This window comes from Arachis duranensis, chromosome 7 (assembly GCF_000817695.3).
Source record: "Arachis duranensis cultivar V14167 chromosome 7, aradu.V14167.gnm2.J7QH, whole genome shotgun sequence".
NCBI classification, from domain to species: Eukaryota; Viridiplantae; Streptophyta; class Magnoliopsida; order Fabales; family Fabaceae; genus Arachis; species Arachis duranensis.
In genome coordinates this window covers 12,056,346-12,066,725 of record NC_029778.3, presented here as the reverse complement: position 1 = coordinate 12,066,725, position 10,380 = coordinate 12,056,346, and positions in this window count along the sequence as shown.

Below are 10,380 nucleotides of genomic sequence, written 5' to 3'. Positions count from 1 at the left end.
AGGAGCTCTGCTGTGTCTTGATGGATTAATGCAATTACTACTGTTTCTTATTCAATCATGCTTGTTTCCATTCTAAGATATTACTTGTTCTTAAACCGGATGAATGTGATGATCCATGACAATCATTCTGGATTCTATTCCGGCCTGATTGAGAACCGACAGATGGATAGCCGTGCCGTGACAGGGTGCGTTGAACATTTCCACTGAGAGGATGGGAGGTAGCCACTGACAACGGTGAAACCCTTGCATACAGCTTGCCATGGAAGGAGTCTTGCGTGTTTGAAGAAGAAGACAGTAGGAAAGCAGAGATTCAGAAGATGGAGCATCTCCAAAACCTCAACCTATTCTCTATCACTGCAAAACAAGTACTTATTTCATGTTCTTTTACTTTTCACAATCAATCCTGATAATTTCTGATATCCTGACTAAGATTTACAAGATAACCATAGCTTGCTTCAAGCCGACAATCTCCGTGAGATCGACCCTTACTCACGTAAGGTATTACTTGGACGACCCAGTGCACTTGCTGGTTAGTTGTGCGGGGTTGCAAAATTGTGATTGCAATTTCGTGCACCAGCTCCACAGTTTAACTTTTCATTGTCGAAACGTGAGTGATACGTCTTCGTGATTTTATTTCTACTCTTTTCAGGCTTCTCGATTAATACTCCTTTCGAAATTACCTATATTTATATATCAAAAATCCACCTGAGAGTCGTACCATCGTAATATCATTGACTTATGACTCGAGCATAAGGATTTGAATATTAGGGTGTTACATGCACTAGAGCCAATCAATCATGTGTATAATTTTTAATGCACATTTGTGTTTATCAAAATTCTTTTGACCTTAAACACCTTAGCTCTTGAGCATATGTGCATGACCTTTTGCAAGATACGCCTAGTGCATAATAGATATCACGTTTTCTCAAAACATGAAATCTCCCACTACAATAGTTTATGATATGTGCTTTAAATATTCGTGATATGAAGAGTTCAAGTGTTATTTAGAAGATATTAGTTTATATTTTTAGAATATTTTAATTTAATGTATTTTGATTTTATTTATTTAATTACTAGATTGGGCCTTATGTTTATGGGCTTCAGGGTTTTTCTTTGTTTTAACCTAATAAGAGGTTATAAATACCTCATTAGCTATTGTAGTCGTAAAATAGAATTTTTAGAGGTTTTAAAATACCTTTTTGGTTTCGTGATGAAACCATGATGTACACAATTGAGGTTGAGGAGTCCCTCTCTTGTTGCATCGGGAAATTGGATAGAAGGTTGAGAATTCCCTTCGATTCAATTTCTAAACTATGGCGTTGACAAGTTAGGTTGAGGAGTCCTTTTCTTGTTGCATCAAGATATTGAGTAGAAAGTAGAGTGATTCTCTTTGTACTCAATTTCAACTTATCCTTTTTGTTTTTATTTCAATTTCAATGTATCTTTTCTATTCAATTTCAATTGTTGTCTTCTTTATCCTTTTATTTTCGTATCATTTGGTATCAAAGCTCAGGTATTAGATTAATTCTTATTAATCTATATCTATTCGTCTTTTATCAATTAAAAAAAGAATCCAATGTCTGTCGTGTCTTTCTTTATGTTCTTGTGTTATTGTTTTTCGTTTGCGTTTCATTATTATTTTAAAAAAAAATAAAAAAGCATAAAGTGCAAAAAAAAGAGAAAAAAAAGAAATATATACAAAAAAAATAAATTATCTTCCTTGTAATTATTGTCCTTTTCATATATTATTTTATTCCATCTACAAGATTCGAGGACGAATCTTTTTTGAAGAGGAGGAGAATGATACGTGCTTCAAATGTTTGTGATATGAAGAGTTCAAGTGTTATTTAGAAGATATTAGTTTATATTTTTAGAATATTTTAATTTAATGTATTTTGATTTTATTTATTTAATTATTAGATTGGGCCTTATGTTTATGGGATTTAGGGTTTTTCTTTGTTTTAACCTAATAAGAGGTTATAAATACCTCCTTAGCTATTGTAGTCATAGAATCGAATGATTTAGAGGTTTGAAAACCTTTATTTGGTTTCGTGATGAAACCATGGTGTGAACAATTGAGGTTGAGAAGTTCCTCTTTTGTTGCATCGGGAAATTAGATAGAAGGTTGAGGAGTCCCTTTGATTCAATTTCCAAACTATGGCGTTGACAAGTTTGGTTGAGGAGTCCCTTTCTTGTTGTGTCAAAAAATTGGGTAGAAAGTATAGTGATTCTCTTTGTACTCAATTTCAATTTATCCTTTTTATTTTTATTTCAATTTTAATTTTAATGTATCCTTTTTATTCAGTTTGAATCTTTATTTTCTTGTTTATCTTTTATTTCTCTATCAGTTTATGATTTTATTTTAAGGACTATCCTTATTGAACATGATTATAAAAAATTCTAAGTAACTATTAGATCTATCTTTATAGAATTGTATCATTATACAAATAGGCTATTTTTTCGAAAAGTTAGTTTGACGATCAAACCTTTTATATTTTCAGGAGAAAGTATATCCTCTATTAAGTGGTATACAATTCTAATAAAAGTAATTGTACTCCCACTCTTTCTTTAAGTTGGAATCCCTTTTTTAAAAGGGAGTTTAACCTCTTGTCACAAACACTTTGTTATAAGAAGAGTGATAAAAATAATCTCATTATTTCTTTAGGGTAACCAATAAATCTCATTTATCGGACCTAATATCAATTCTATTGTTGTGCAATCTTTTAACACATATGAAACATCTCCAAACTCTAATGTTCTTGAGTCTCAGTTTATGCTCTTTTTATATCTCGTATAAGTAAAAACTGATTTAGTGAGAAATTTGTTAATTTAATATTTTTAAAATATAGTCCAAATATTTAACAAACAATGATACTCAACTAAATTAAATTTTATGTTTTTTAAACATGATAGGGTACATAGAGTACTAATATTTGTGCATTGAGAGAACTTCATTCTCTATTCAATAGAATATCATTAGATATTAGAGATTTTACTTTAAGATCTTATAATAAAAATACTCAATATCTTTATTATTGGTCAAACCAACCCTTAAGAGCAATTTTAATACGCATCATTAATACTCATATTGAGTTTTTCCAAAAAGACCACAAACCTTAATCATATTAAGGTCAATTATAAATTATTTGTAAAAAAATAAATTTCTAAAAATGCTTGCAAGAATAATTCTTGCTAAAGCCATTTGGCTAATAGCATTCCAACTTTTAAAGTTATTTAATTCAAAATATATCGCACAATACTCCCACTAATTTAAATAAAATCTTTGATAGTCATACCATCTTACTTTGCGCACCATACATTTTCTCAAGATGTTCAATAATAAATAGTGGGTATATACTTTTGAAATTAGAACTCATGGTTATCAAAACAACCCATATTATAGTAAAATAATATTTTAGATACTTCACAAGTACTGACAATTCCATCACCAATTTTATTGGACAATATTATTTTAATAGGATTATCATGTCCATGATAACCCTTTCATACATAAGAACAATTCTCAATGTATAGTCAATTTATTATTTTCAAGTATGCCATACGAAAGATAGACATATTTAAAAATTTAAAATATGAAAGTAAATTAAGAAATCTATATTTCTGTTAAAATTATTTAGAATCATGTTGGTTGTCAAGTTGTTACTCATACATTTAAATATGATTAAATTGTATCACATACAATAATAATTCCAAATAATTATCTGGTTGTTAGACAATTATTTAACTGAATTATATTTTATACTCCTAGGCTATCTAGGTTCAAATATAAAATTAATTCTCCTTATACATCATCATATGAATAAATAAATTCTATCTTTAAGTACAAGTCTCTTGGTTATCAGGTCACTCCTTGTAAATAAGAGATAAATTTATTTTTGGCAAACTCCTAACTTTTAGGATTTATCTCAATTGTTAGAGAATTTCTACCAGTATTCATGGATTAAATTTTATACTCCCAGGTTGTCTAGGTAAAAATATAAAATTAAATCTTTAATACATCAAATGTATACACTGATTATTATCTTGAAAATAAAATTCCTCGTTGTCAGGCCGCTCTTTATAATCAAGAACATTAGAAAAACTAATTTCAAAAATTATAGTGTTCAAAACACATCAATCAAATCAAAATTTGATTTTTCATGTACTAACATTTAGTCTTAAAAATTATCAAATCAAATTTGACCTTTATATATATACTTATATATAAAAAACAAACAAAAGATATTTTGCATCTTATTCCTTTTATTGTGGTCAAAATCACAATAAAATTTAATATATACATAATATCAAACAAAATATTTGATTATAAATATAACTTTTATATTAAAAAATAATAATTTAATTATAATTAAATAATTAAAATAAATTAACTATTAATTTATTAGAGAACTATCTCAATGGAAATAAATACATCACATGCTTAAAAAATAATTTGAATTAATCATATTAATTCACAGACTTTAAAAAAATAGGAATAAAAATTTAAACACAAAAAAAAACTGGCTCTGATACTAGTGAAAGATTACCATGTGTTCTATATATATATATATCAGATCTAAATACCTTTAGACGCTTTATTAAAAACTTTATTCTTCGATTGTACGAAGACTCTATGCGTATCCACACCGAGACCAACTTTTGCTGTCAACTTCTTGATCAATGGACATCTAATCTAAATTAAGAAACCTCTTGCAACTATTTGCACGCCATAAAATTCTTCTCCAAGAATCAAGCCCACATACGTTTATGTGTGTAAAGGTAAAGGAATAAAACTCTTGTTATTCTCTCTATTTTCTTGCACTTTTTGCATACATATATATAGTATGAGATTTGTTATTGATTTTAAATTTGAATCTCAATTCAAATTTAAATCATATCTTAAAATTTTAAATATGAATCCTTCAAATTTATGAATCATTCATAACTCAATTTAAAAACAAAATCAGTTAGGTTCTCATCCAAATTTAGAAACATAATAACTAATTATTCTCAAATCTCATTTAATATTCTCAATTATCATACTATTATTATATTATTGGTGCTAACAAAAAATATAATAATATTCTATTTGAATTAATATAATTATTTATTTGATCAAATCAAAATAATAATTAAATAATTCTATAGCAATAATTAGAACACTCGTTAGTGTGTGATCCCATAGGTTCAATACTAAGCGGGTAGTAAATTAATCGTACTAAATTTACTTATCAAGGTTGGCGTCTAGCAACACTCCTCAACGACCCGATAGTATGAAGTAATATATTTTTACTAAGAATTTTAGAAGAACAAAGTATAATTCCTTCCATCTTTCTAGCTCTTGGTTAACCCTTAGAGTATGGTTGAATTGTCAAACTCTAACTTGTTATCATTGTTATAATGAACTGTGAATGACTTAAGAAACTCATTTATTCGTTCATTCAATCCCCTTGATCAAGATTTTATTCATCTCAGTCATTATAATTATAGAGATCAAACTCTTTACCGAGAGTTAACGGATTCCTTATTAACTAATCATTAATTCTACAAGTATTTAAATTATACCCAATATCCATTCAACTAGCACCCTAGGGTATTAGGTGTTTGGAATCAAAGTATAATAAATACATTGTTAATTACTATGATAGTCGCAGGTCAAAGAAAACTGTATTACTATATTCATCTTGAGAATATCCTATTGACAAATATGCGGTAATTATAACTATTAGAAATTCTCAGAGTGAGTCAGTTCAATGGTCATATCTCTATATGCACCATCTATATATATAATTTAATAAATGAGATCTATTAATCTTCATCCAATGAAGACCATTATATATATATTGATCTTTCCAGATTATTAATATCCTTTTTAATAATGCTACGAACAAGAACAATTTAGATTAAATTATAAAAGATTTATCTTTCAATATTATGATCACTATCACAATGATAAATCTCTAAATTTAATCAAGGACCTTATTATATTAATTTTTTAATATAATAATAATAACAAATTATTTAACACATGATTAATTGGATTGTGGTCATACTCCTTATTCCCAACAAAGTTTGCTAAGAAAAAAATCGATGACCTAAATAAATTGTTAATCGATGAAATAAGTGTAATCAAATCTTATAATATGGATTTAGCTTTGTGAGTTTTGACACTCTCAATGCTCCTGGGTTTGATTACACTTATTTGGTTTGTACGTTTATTATTTTTAGAAAAAATATGGATTTAATTTTGTGAGTTCTGACACTCTCAATGCTCCTGGATTTGATTACACCTATTTAGTTTGTAAATTTATTGTTTTTAGAAAAAATAAATTCATTGATGAATTTATTTATTTTATCGATTTTTTTTAGCAAACTTATTAACAACAAACTCTTTTTATCATTTTAAGTTATTTGCTTAGGTTGTTACTTTTTAAATTTTAAGTTATTTGCAGTTTATTCTTTTAAATTATAAACTATTATTTATTTAAATTGTTATTTTTTAATTTTAAGTTATTTGTTTAGGTTGTTATTTTTTAAATTTAAAATTATCTACTTAGATTGTTACTTTTTAAATTTTTAAATACACTTAAGATATTAGATATTTAATTTTTAATGTTGTTGAACTAATTTAAAAATTTTATTTATAAAATTATTTATTTGGATTGCTATTTTTAAAATTTTAAATCATACAGATTTTATGAAAAAAAATTCATTCTATCTTTATTTGTTTGATGGATAAAAAATATCAACTATCAATCCAATCCATCCTTTTTTTTAAATTTTTAAATCAAATATCAAAAAGATCCACAAACTTAATCATCTTCGTTACGCTAACACATTTAACATTATTAAATATCAAATAAAGATAATATCTAAAATATCTAAAAATATTGCAGGAGCTGTCTCCCTCTCTTCAAACACTGCTTACACGCGTAGTCCTTTAGGCTGCGTTTGTTTACAGAGACAGGACACTGAGACAAGGACACTGAGACACAAAATCGTGTTTGGCAAAGGAGATATGGACAGAGACAATGTGTCCAGAGACACTGAATTAGTGTATTTTGTGTCTATCCTGACAGGAAGGACACGGAAACACTAACAAGGGACACAATTTATTTTTTATTTTTTCTTTCAATATTCTTGTTAATTTTTTATAATTATATTTTTTATTGTTATATTTTTCATCTCAAATTTTTTGAATGAAAAAAAATGAGAATAAATTGAATTTTTATAATTTGTTCTAGTTTATCACCAAAAAGAATACAAGAACACAAAATTTTGTGTCTTTGTCCATCAGTGGCTTGTCCTGTCCTGTTCTTAGTGTCTTGTCCTGTCCTGTTCTTAGAAACAAACGCAGCCTTAGTAATGGCCACATCATTTCTACACATGAAGAATAAAATATATTTTTTCACCGTAAAACTCACCTTAAAATATATGTTTAAAATTAAATTTTTTTAAAATTGAATTGATTTTAAATTGAATTCAAAATCAATGATTTTGTTTGGGATATTTTTATGTAAAATACGAATTGAATTAATTTACAAATCAATATTTATTTTTATAGTGTAATTTAGTGAGAATTAATTTAATTTGACTTAACAATTTTATCTTTTTAACTTTTATTTACACCATAATCCTCCATCATCATCGGCAAATCACCAATCCGCATAACTCTATCATCGAATTTTTATGGTCTCTTTTTATTTTTAAGCCTTTTTTTATGCTGATATTTAAAGATTAAAAATGACTTTTTACATTTTCAATACACTAAATTATTTTAATTTTAGTCAAATCATCTAAAAAATTAAGAGATTTGATCTTAGTTATAATATAAGTAATATAGATTTATAAATCGAATTAATTCTTTGTTTTGTTTGAATTCCAAACAATAAATTTGATTTGGTTTAATTTCATTTTCATTATATTCTAAATGCATTGTAATTGATTTTGACTAATATGAAATGGATTTTATAATGTTGTCTACTTTTACTTTAGAGTTCATGAAGGAATAACACAAAGATAGAAACTCATGTATAGTATTTTTATGTGAAATTGATATTTAAAAATTGTAATTATTATTTAATAATTTTTAATTATTAACATTATATAAAAATAATTACATATAATTTTTTACTGTTTATATCATGACCTAAAAATATAAAACCAAGTCCGATAAAAATGAAAGTCTAAGATAATCTCATCTACTTATTTGATCTCATAAAGATTGGACATGATAACGGTAGTTCAGTCCTAATTATTTGAATGATTAACTAACTCCTAAGATATCTCCCACCTTTTTAGAAGGAAGATATTATCAATTTCTTAAAAAAAAAAAAACAGTTATCCACGAATAAAGGTAGAACTCTTCTAAAAGGTAGTTCAACGTTCTATTATAAATATACTGACGCTCTCAGTATATTTCAGACCCAATCTATTAAAAAATTTGCTTAAATCCTTACTAACTTAGACATCAGAGCCTCTTGCAGGTACCATCCCTACCTCCTCATGAGGAATTCGGACGATGGTACCTCGGCGCTAAAAGAAATCAGACGCTACCATAAAAGAAGCCTGAACCTCATGTCTTGATCCAATAGTAACCCAGTTTTAAATAACCATCGAAACATTTATCTAACACAAAATGAAAACAATTCAAGTAATGAAATAGCCCTAGAACCTTTATTTCATTAAATTTGATCAACTATGTGAATTAAATATAGGTTAAATTATTTTGATACACTCTATAATGTTTTTAAATTTATACTTAAATATCATATTATATCATATATTATGTGTTAATATAAAATTATATATTAGTAAATATTACATTTAATTTATTTATTTAAAAAAAGTTTACAAAAATTACTTTCATCACACCAGCGTGTACACACACGTTTCAATAATGCAAAAATAGATTTTATAATGTTGTCTACTTTTACTTTAGAGTTCATGAAGGAATAACACAAAGATAGAAACTCATGTATAGTATTTTTATGTGAAATTGATATTTAAAAATTGTAATTATTAACATTATATAAAAATAATTACATATAATTTTTTATTGTTTATATCATGACCTAAAAATATAAAACCAAGTCCGATAAAAATAAAAGTCTAAGATAATCTCATTTATTTATTTGATCTCATAAAGGTTGGACATGATAACGGTAGTTCAGTCCTAATTATTTGAATGATTAACTAACTCCTAAGATATCTCCCACCTTTTTAGAAGGAAGATATTATCAATTTCTTAAAAAAAAACAGTTATCCACGAATAAAGGTAGAACTATTCTAAAAGGTAGTTCAACGTTCTATTATAAATATACTGACGCTCTCAGGTATATTTCAGATCCAATCTATTAAAAAATTTGCTTAAATTCTTACTAACTTAGACATCAGAGCCTCTTGCAGGTACCATCCCTACCTCCTCATGAGGAATTCGGACGGCGGTACCTCGGCGCTAAAAGAAATCAGACGCTACCATAAAAAAAGCCTGAACCTCATGTCTTGATCCAATAGCAATCCAGTTTTAAATAACCATCGAAACATTTATCTAACACAAAATGAAAGCAATTCGAGTAATGAAATAGCCCTAGAACCTTTATTTCATTAAATCTAATCAACTATGTGAATTAAATATAGGTTAAATTATTTTGATGCGCTCTATAATGTTTTTAAATTTATACTTAAATATCATATTATATCATATATTATGTGTATCTTAAGACTGTTAATATAAAATTATATATTAGTAAATATTACATTTAATTTATTTATTTAAAAAAAGTTTACAAAAATTACTTTCATCACACCAGCGTGTACACACACGTTTCAATAATGCAAAACATATCCTTCTTCTCCTCCTCTTTCTCTTTTTTTTTCAAATTCGCGCACGTATCTTCTTCTTCTTCTTTTCTTTCGTTATCGTCATCACCAACAACACCAATATTTTGCTAACATCTTTATTGGTTTTGATTTTTCTGGTGACATCATTAAATAATTTCGGTTCATTTTTTAGTTCATTTTTCTAGTGGTATCATGCAAAATATTGGTAATGACGATAACAACTAATAAGAAGGAGGAGGAGGAGGAAGAAGAGGAGAGAGATTGCATTAATTTGGAAGAAGAAGAAGGAGGAGGAAGAGAAGAGGAAAAGAAAAAGAAGAACATATGTGGACGAATTTAGAAGAAGAGAGAAGGAGGAGGGAGAAGGAAAAGGAGGCATGTGATTTAAAAGTTATAACAACTTAGTTAGACTTTGGTTAAGTATTTTGCTTGGATGTAGAGTTATATTATTTCGTAAAATATAAAAATTTTACGTTTCCAACGTTGCAATTGTTTATAGGGATGAGACACAAAATTGTGTTTGATAGATAAAACATA